General features: G+C 40.7%; 2 non-coding genes across 2 annotated transcripts; both read right to left on the bottom strand.

Annotated features, from left to right (window-relative positions):
• Positions 1 to 6,438: 6,438 nt before the first annotated feature.
• trnaf-gaa (transfer RNA phenylalanine (anticodon GAA)) lies at positions 6,439 to 6,511 on the bottom strand. Its single transcript has one exon. It is a non-coding gene; the product is annotated as a tRNA-Phe (tRNA).
• A 132-nt stretch (positions 6,512 to 6,643) lies between these two features.
• On the bottom strand, positions 6,644 to 6,716 carry trnaf-gaa (transfer RNA phenylalanine (anticodon GAA)). Its single transcript has one exon. It is a non-coding gene; the product is annotated as a tRNA-Phe (tRNA).
• Between the last annotated feature and the right edge of the window lie 1,443 nt (positions 6,717 to 8,159).

Genomic DNA, 8,159 nt, shown 5'->3' with positions numbered 1-8,159 from the left:
CGCTGTCCTAAGCGCCAAGAGCGGGCAGAGCAAGCCCTGTCTAATTCCAACACAAAAAGGTTGTGGGACTCAATTCGCAAACATGGGCACAAGGAAGAAGCCCCTGTCGGCTCATGATGAGAAAGTGGAGGCAAGGGAGCTAAATGATTTCTACCTGCGTTTGGAAGTTGACACTTCCAAAGAGTGTAATGAATTGCTGTGCAGTCTGCAGTATGATCCTAATAACAGGGTGTGAATTGACTCAGCTAGTGTTACCCGGGTTTTTAGATCACTGCGCGTCAACAAAGCCACCAGACCAGACAATTTGTCTGCTTATTCATTAAAAACCTTTGCTGAGGAACTAACATTGGCCTGGCACCCTCACTTCCAGCTGTCTATTGACACAGAAGTGCTGCAGCTCTGGAAGAAATCCATTATAATTCCGGTCCCTAAAAAACCCTCCCCCCAGGTTGACAACGATTATAGACCAGTAGCCTTAACCTCCAATGTGATGAAAGGGTTAGAGAAGATCATTGTCGAGAAACTATGCAAGGAGGTGGAAGCTTCAATGGATGAATATCAATTTGCCTCCACAAAAAACCGTAGCATGAGTGATGCCGTGTCTACTATTCTGCACTTTCTTCTGAGGCATCTTGAGAATAGGGTGGCATATGCCAGACTGCTATTCGTGGACTTTAGCTCAGCCTTTTACTCAATCCGTCCGGACGTTTTGCTGAAGAAGTTGGTTCAGTTGAATGTCAATCCATTTCTGATTAGGTGGTACTTTTCCTTCTTCTCCAAGAGACTACAGCGTGTGAGATTTAACTCTGTCTTGTCAGATGAGGTCGTGAGCAGCACGGGGGCACCCCAGGGTTGCGTGAGCTCACCTTTTCTGTTTACCCTATTTACAAACGACTGTGTTAGCTTCCAACCAAATCAGTATGTTGTAAACTTTTCAGATGATACAGCCATCCTTCGTCTGCTCACGAGTGACTCTGGCATTAGTAGCCACTGTGACGGGATTGACATATTTGTTGACTGGTGTAATGAACACCATCTAAACATAAAGGTGGAAAAAACTGAGGAAATGGTGTTTGACTTTAAATCAATTAGAGACCATAGCCTCATCTCTATAAATGGCATGAACATCAGGCAGGTCTCCTCATACAAATACTTGGGGATTTATATGGATAGCAGGCTTGACTGGCAGATACATGTTTCAATTGTCTGTTCGAAGATCCATCAGCGCCTTCATTTCTTGCGACGTCGGAGATTATTTGAGGTCGGCAGAAGCATTCTGTTGATCTTTTATCGAGCAACTATTGAGTCAGTCCTGCGCTTTGGAATAACCAGTTCGTTTGGGAACCTGACTGTAAAATCGAAAGCTCAGATAACCAGCTTGGTTAAGACAGCAGGGAAGGTAATCGGACAGCCCGCGCCCCCTGTCCCCCAGCATAAATATATATATATATCATCAACCAAGATAATGCATATTTAATTTCTCGAGCATTAAAACCAAATCATCTTTCCCCATTAAAATGAATCTAAATGCCATTAATATCTCCCCCTCGACGCCCCAAAAAATGCATTGTTTTTATTAATCAGAACATTTAAGAAAATAGCACTTGGCAATTTTGTTTGTAAAATATACAGTAATTATTGAAAAGAATGTAAAGAGTCTAACAGTTTGTGCATCATGCTATTTCAATGCCATGTATTCTTTATCATCTGCAAACTAATATCACTGCAGCTTACCGAGCAGTTTTGTCTGTTGTCTTCATGGACATGTTTTGTACTGCACCCAGCGGCCAATGCGCACACAGCAGGAGTTGCACATTCCCCATTGAAATATCCGTTGCTAAAATGGATATGATGTTGCGACACTGATGCTAGTTTTATTAGCCTGTCTATGGTGCTTTGCATTGTGTGCTATCATGAAGCTAACTGACTTTTGTCGTACTGGTACGTGGCGTTTGGTTCAATATTAGTTTTGAAGTTCTCCTGTAAGATTAACTCAGGGTGAAACACAAAACAAAAAAAAATGTAAGTCATGCTCCTATTAAATCGAGGTGCCACTTGTATACTACAGGGTTTGACGCCGTGTACCCTTTGCTACTAAATTCTCATTCGGAGTACAGGCAGGAAGAAGCTGCGGAGACACATCATCAGTATGCAGGGGTGCAGCGCACACGTGTTGCCTGCGAAGCACTTTGCGACATGTTCTCTGATCCATGACAGAGTGAAGGGCTGAGTGGGGGAGGGGGACTTGTAAGGCAAGGGAGTACGACAGGAAGGCTTGGGCGCAGGATGGATTTTACAGCCATAGTCATTGCACTCCGACAGTTTTTGGACAAAGTCTTACTACCATTTCGTCATTTTAAATTAGTTTTTGTCCAATTCCTACTCAATTATTTCACGTAATATGTTATATGTTATAAATATGTTATAAAATGCGTGACAATTTGTACATAATCCGAGTCGATTCTTGTAATTTCACGGTTACTTTTGGCAAATTAAATTCCAACAAAATACGTGTTCGTAACTTCAGTGAATTACCTTTTGCACAAAATGTGATACGTTTTTGCACTTCCGCTGCCTAAGAAAAAAAAAAGAAGCAGAATGCTATGAAATGAGAGCCAGTTTATGCATAAAGGTTACTAAATTATGGTTAGTAATTCCACTACAATATAATTTGTCCAGAATACAACTAAATCTTACTGAAGACCTTTTTACACAAAACCTGCCGAATTTTGCACTTTTGGGATTTTTTTTTTTTTTTGGATGGGGGGGACAGAAACCGACAAAATCCTTTCAAGTCTCCATGGCAACACACCAATGAAGGAAAACTTCCCTGCCATATGTGACTGGTGATAATCCTACAAAATACAAGTGTTTGGAAATAATGTTCCTACATGCCTTTTTATATAAACTCCCCAATTGATACAAAATAGACTGCGCTGACATTTTTTTTTGCACAGTACTGTAAAGCCCATTGGTGACCAGAGTCAAGGTGCTCTTATTGATGGTACAGCGTTTGTTGCGTGAGTTTGTCACGAGAAAGCCCCAAAAATAAATGCGAGCAGTATGTAAACAGGCAGACCCCCTGGAGCGGCTGTTGTCCCTGGCGAGGGCCGTATGCTATAAGTCACACACGCACACATGCAACACAAACACATGCTTGCAGATTTGGAAGGTAACCAGAGTCGGCCTTTTAGGCGCACCAACAAGTAGCGAGCAAAACGTGTGCGTTTGTGTGCGCACGTGCGTCTCTCGCCAGGGGTGCACAACGCACACATGAATCTATGACCTCCATTTTCAGTGGATGCCATTTGACAACATCTGGATTTCCGCGTCATTTAATTGCAAACGCAAAGCACCACAGACAAAAGCTTCAGTGGTTGCGTTGCTTTTAGCATTCAGAGACCACAGTAAAAATGCCGTCTTGATTAGTTTTGACAGCTGCCGCATAAATTCCAACACTTTACTTTTTGTGCATATTCTACTAAATTCTAATCATTTGATTGCATCAGATCTATTTTTAAAAAATTACATTTTGTAGAGAGTGCTACTAAAATTTTCAAATGTCACTGCATTGCTTTTTGCACAAATCTTACTACGTTTTTGCGAGCACCTTAACTGCTTTTTAAGTCGGCATAAAAAAAAAAAAAAATCATACCAAATTCTTGGAGTTTACCTGCAATACAATTTCGACTGAATTGAATTATTATGAGTAATATAACTGCAATGCTCTCTGTACAACTTGTACGAAATCAGTATAGGTCATTTTATAGATTTAGATATATCAGTTTATATTTTATATAAAATTGAACACCACTTAAACAGTTTTCTTTTGTAAGTTAAACAAAAAAAATTATCATAAGGACAACAGAAAACAAGAAATAACATCAATCATTTATTCACTGCTTTTCACAAGAGCACAACCTCAGTTTCAGAGTCATAACTTAACATCATTTTCTGGGATACAGTCAGATAGTGCTGAAATAATATATATTTAAATATTGCTTTTTCTTGCTTTCCTTCATTTAAAAAAAACTTGTTTAAAGCATGTTGGCATACTAAATATTCCATACTTGTCAAAAGTTAGGACACGCGTCAGTTGTTAGCATATCATCACTGTCCTGTGAAAACAAGTCCATTTTTGTCATTAAAAATTCTTTATTTTTTTTTTGTTAATGTCCATATTTCATACAAAAATGTGTTTTTCACAGGACATTGACGATTAGGCAAGTTTGTCCAAATTTTCGAATCCCTTACGGGAACCATGATGTAAAAAAAATTTGGTTTCATTTTCACATTTACTGACCCCAATAAGCCATAATGGCACCATACAACAGAAAGTCACGCTGTTGGAATTAAAACAATATGTCTGTGCACAAAGCACACCACCACAAAAATAAAAATTGAAATTGGCCTTGGAGTTGCCTAATTAAAGTGATTACCAATAAAAGTCTCGATTTCACTTTCTATTGTAGAAAGGCGGCCAATGAACAAACGAGCTAATTGAGTGATAGACTGGAGTACACCGGATATGTTGTTTTGAAAGACGGCAACAGTTTGAAAGGCAGGACTTAAGTAAGTCTATGAGTAGCCGAGGTCTTTCTTTGAGTTGTCGGCACGCGTCAAGACACATCGTCGTGATCATTGCCTGACCGCCGGCATTCGGGACGCACAGGAAAGGACAAATGCCGTCTCGATTTGTTGCGACAGCGCAATGCACACGAGCAACACTTACAGGACTTTAGTGCGACAGTACATATCGAACAGAGGCAGAAATGTCCTTTTGATTCATTTTGACAGTCAGCAAGCTTAAAACACACAACACCTACCACGCTGAAGTGCGGAGTGAGGTTTTGATTTGTTTTGATTATGGGCTACTGTTGAAAATGCATGCTAGCGACAGGACTGAAGTATAACAAACAACCTGTAGTCAACAATCACTTTTTGAAAGGTGTCTCTCTTTCTTTGAGGTGTTCACCATTCTGAGTTTGGAAATGTCTGAACTTGTTTTGACAGTCGACAACAGTTTGAAAGGCAATTTAGCGCCATAAAGGACTTAAGTGAAACAACAAGTCGCTCAACTTTCTCTACGTTTTCTGCAGGCCTCAAAGCATGTTGTTTGTACCACTGTTTTTTGTTTGTTTGGGTTTTTTTTTGGGGGGGGGGGGGATTCTTTTGCAACTCTGCATTTCATATAAGCTCGGCAATTAGCATGGCTTCTCCGTCTTGTTGCCTCTTACCCAGAATTTTATGTTTCACGACTCATAATGGGACGCCTCGGGATCCGCCAGGAAGAGCTCGAAGAAGTGGCTGGGGAGAGGGAAGTCTGGGCTTCCCTCCTAAAGCTGCTGCCCCCGCGACCCGACCCCGGATAAGCGGTGGAAAATGGATGGATGGATGGATGGAAGTCAAAGTACACAACGTAGTAGAGTAATTGCATTCAAGAAACAATCTCTCTGTAAATGGTTTAAAACTTACTTTCTTTATAAATCTCATTTAATCTTAAAGTGCATTACTATATTTTTCAATACCAATTACTTGTTAAAGTTTGTACAATCAGTGGGATCAGTTGCAATGCATATATGTGAATGATAAAAGTAAATTGCACATTTGTCGAAGGAAATGTAAGGTGCTTCATAAAATGTTTTGTAAAAGATATGTTCATTAAATTTCAACAATTTCCTAATGTTCTTGTGCTTCTTTATACCAAAACAAAGGAAAGACATACTGCTTTGGTTTTTTATAGCAAAGTATGGTATCATTTTAATGGTCCGGCCCACTTGACATCTACCGAGGCCGTATGTGGCCCACCATGTGAAATGAGTTTGACACCCCTGGTCTAGTGCTCTCCCAACTGAGCTATTTCAGCCTCTTGTGTCTTTCACGAAGACCTTTTCACCAGTCAATCAATGGGATCAGATCAGCCAAAATCACAACAGTGAGTCACAGGACACATTGTAGTACAGTAATCACAACAAAGAAATGAATTATGTGCCTTACATGCCGAAACCCGGGGTTGAAGCAGGGACCTTTTGATCTTCAGTCTAGCGCTCTCCCAACTGAGATATTTCAGCCTCTTGTAGCTTTCACTAAGCCGTTTTCACCAGTCAATTAATGGGATCTTATCGGCCAAAATTAAAACAGCAAGTCAAAATACACAACGGAGTAGGCCAAAATTAAAACAGCAAGTCAAAGTACACAACGTAGTAGAGTAATTGCATTCAAGAAACAATTTCTCTGCCTTACATGCCGAAACCCGGGTTTGAACCAGGGACCTTTCTATTTTCAGTCTAAGGCTCTCCAAACTGAGCTATTTCAGCCTCTTGTGGACTTTCCTCAGGCCTTTTCACCAGTCACTTAATGGGATCTTATCGGCCAAAATTAACAGCAAATCAAAGTAGTAGAGTAATTGCATTCAAGAATCAATTTCTCTGCCTTACATGTCGAAAACCGGGTTTGAACCAGGGACCTTCAGATCTTCAGTCGAACGCTCTCCCAACTGAGCTATTTCGGCCTCTTGTGGAGGTTCCTCATGACTGTTCACCAGTCAATTAATGGGATCTTATCAGCCAAAATCACAACATTGAGTCACAGGACACATCGAAGTACAGTAATCACAACAAAAAAATGAATTCTGTGCCTTACATGCCAAAACCCGGGGTTGAACCAGGGACCTTTAGATCTTCTGTCTAACGCTCTCCCAACTGAGCTATTTCAGCCACTTGTGGCATTTCCTCTGGCCTTTTCACCAGTCAATTAATGGGATCTTATCGGCCAAAATTAAAACAGCAAGTCAAAGTACACAATGTAGTGGAGTAATTGCATTCAACATTTAGACTCCCAAGGGGGAGACTTTAGTCTCCACTCTATTTCCCCCCCACAGAAACCAAATATGTGTCACACCCTAATTACTGTCCATTGTATTCTTAAGTACCCATCAATGAGTGGGTACTTACCAACTGACAAAGACGCAGCTGTCCTGCACAATCTCAAATGCGGTGTCAACATCATGGACCAGAAATTGCGCAGTTACACTGTGCAAGAAGGTACAAGGAGATGGCCGATGGCTGTGTTTTATAACCTCCTTGACATGGCTGCCACAAACGCACATGTTTTGTACACAACATGTACAGGGTCAAAAGAAAGTCACAGATTGTTCATGCTGGAGCTTTCAGAGGAGCTCAAAAGGAGACTGATGCAGGAAAAACAAGTCTAAGAGCAGAGAGATGAAAGTTGAAACCCTGTACAATATGATCAGATGACTTCTTATTTCCCTCGAAAAGTCAGCAGTTACACATGATGGCAGCGCTGTGAACATCATTTTGGAAAAATTTTAAAAATTTCTGAATGAAATCATAATGACAGTTAATTCACAACGGTGGTTCTTCCCCGCTGTTTCCACCTTGTGTATTGACCTTCTTCGCTCTCAGTTGCTGGAGCCCCACTGGGACGTGCACGGCACAAGTCCATTACTGCCGTCTGCTGGTAATATTTTGTCATTGCAAGAACCTTGAAGAATACCACACAATTTCTGATGACAATCGAAAAATCAGCAGGAACACAAAATTGCCCCCTGTGAAGATAATTGTGTGACATTTGGTGGATTTTTTTTTAAATTTCAGAACACAAAAAAACGTTACAATTAGTTCACAACAGTCAATTTTCACCACTGTTTCCACCTTGTTTTCAGATCTTCTTCACTCTCAATTGCGAGAAAAGGCCCCATTGGGACGTGCAAGGCAGAAGTCGATTACTGCCCTTTTGTGGTCACAGTTTTTCATTGCACCCTTTTGAAAGATGACCATATTATTTATTACCCTCGAAAAATCATCAGGAACACAAAATGCCCAGCTTGTGCCGATCATTTTGTGGCAACTGATGGATTTTTTCCATTTCTGAAACCAACAAACATTGCTATTCATTCACAACGGTCGTTCTTCCCCACTCTTTCCACCTTGTTTTGGATCTTCTTCACTCTCAATTGCGAGAAGAGCCCGATTGGGACATACACGATAGAAGTTCGTCTATTCCTTATTCCGGTCATAGTTTGTCAATGCAACCTGATGAAACAATACTATCTTGCTGTATTTCTTACCCTGAAAAGTTGATCACTGCTGTCTGTTGGTCACAGTTTGTCATTGCAACCCTTTTCAAGATGATCA

Source organism: Hippocampus comes, unplaced genomic scaffold, assembly GCF_001891065.2.
Source record: "Hippocampus comes isolate QL1 unplaced genomic scaffold, H_comes_QL1_v1.1 scaffold344, whole genome shotgun sequence".
Lineage (NCBI taxonomy): Eukaryota > Metazoa > Chordata > Actinopteri > Syngnathiformes > Syngnathidae > Hippocampus > Hippocampus comes.
This window is presented reverse-complemented; position numbering and strand designations above follow the sequence as displayed.